The sequence below is a fragment of the Rhinopithecus bieti genome, unplaced genomic scaffold, assembly GCF_001698545.2.
Source record: "Rhinopithecus bieti isolate Rb0 unplaced genomic scaffold, ASM169854v2 scaffold_21615, whole genome shotgun sequence".
Lineage (NCBI taxonomy): Eukaryota > Metazoa > Chordata > Mammalia > Primates > Cercopithecidae > Rhinopithecus > Rhinopithecus bieti.
The window spans coordinates 34216-35993 of record NW_016810105.1 but is presented as its reverse complement, the minus strand read 5'-3'; the positions used below and the strand labels follow the sequence as shown (position 1 = coordinate 35993).

Sequence of the window (1778 nt, the reverse complement as noted above, 5' to 3'; positions counted from 1 at the left end):
GCCCTGCTTCAGCTCTCGCTGGTCAGGCTGCAGCAGCTGACCAGCACCGATTGTCCGGCACTCCCTAGTGAGATGACCCCAGTACCTCAGTTGAAAATGCAGAAATCACCGGTCTTCTGTGTCGCTCGCGCTGGGAGTTGGAGACTGGAGCTGTTCCTCTTCGGCCATCTTGCTCTGCCAACCCTACATCTCTATATATGCACTACTTGTTAATTCTATGATATTTAAACGTACTATGTGATAATATTGACTTTACAGGTTTACCCATCTACTCATGCCTTCATACATGAGACTTTATTCTTTTTAGGAGATAATCATTATTTACTCATGGAAGCAACTCCAAAGTGTATATGGACAAGATAACTAACATTGTGGTATATTCATCTAGACCTAACAAAAATGTGATGAAATTACACTGTATTTTGTGTCTCACTTTTTTTCACTGACCAATATTTTATAAACTGATTTTGTGTCACAGATGTAATTATGAAAAATTATCTTTGCTTACTTTGCAATTCTTCCATTTGCCTTAGAATGTACAGGTTTTTAAGGTCTGCATTCAGAGGAGAGGTTGAAAAGGAAGTATCAGTAGTCAAATTCAAATCCATTTACCATCTGTATGCTTAAGAATAAATATGTTTTTAGGGTACTTGGTTTCACATGCAATATTAAAAGTAGTATGGAGTGTAACCTAAGTTATTATCCTCCAGGCAGTGTGTTTTGGGGATGGGAGCCACAGCACCCAATAATATTGAAAGGATTGATACCCAAGAATAGGAAGCCAATAGAATGGTCTTATTTAGGACACTGTTCATAGTAATTTGCGTCTAGGATTTCAAATGTCTCTGAAGTCTATGAGTTCTCTACAGTTGGCTCTGAGCTACTCTTTCCAATGTGAGATTAACTAAATACTCGCTTTAAATAATAAATGGGGGAAGTCAAACAAGAAATACTTTAAAACGCATTGAATTGAGTAGGTTTATTTAATCTACCTTTGAGATATACTAACAAATCAGATTGCCTTTCACTTAGAATATGCAAGTCCAACTGGAAGTAATTCTACTATAGTCAGTATAACTCAAAAATCAGTATGCTGAAGAAATATCTGCACTCCCATGTTGATTGCAGCACTATTAACAATATCCAAGATATGAAATCAATCTGTGTCTATCAACGGATAAGTGGATAAAGAAAATATGGTGTGTATATACACAATGTACACAATGGAGTACATTCAGTCATAAGAAAGGAATAAAATCTTGTCATTTGAGGCAACATTGATAAATCTGGAGGACATTATGTAAAATGAAATAAGCCCAGCACGGAAAGATAAATATCACATGTTCTCACTTATATGGGGGAGCTAAATATATAAATATATTGATGTCATGCAAGTAGAAAGTAGAATAGTGGTAGCAAGAGGCTTAGAAGGGAGGGGGAAGAAAGTATAGGAAGAGATTGGTTAACAAATCCAAAACTACCACTCTGTAGAAAAAATAAGTTCCAGTGTTCTATAACACTGTAGGGAGATGATAGCTAATAGAAATTTACTCTATATTTTCAAATATCTAGAAGAGAAGATTTTAAATGCTCTCACCATGAAGAAATGATTATTGTTTGAGATGATGAGTATGCTATTATCCTGATTTGATTATTACAGATTGTATGCAGGTATTGAAATAGTACACTAAAATTCATAAATATGTACTTTTATTATGTGTCAATTAATTTTTAATTTTAAAAATTAATAAAAAGTATAATTCATATTTTCTTTTTTC

General features: G+C 34.4%; 1 protein-coding gene across 1 annotated transcript in view; it reads left to right on the top strand.

Moving 5' to 3' along the window:
• Positions 1-1778, top strand: part of POF1B (POF1B actin binding protein) — a gene marked incomplete at its 3' end in the record, with an annotated part of 69189 nt that overhangs the window by 38911 nt on the left and 28500 nt on the right. The window lies entirely within an intron of this gene.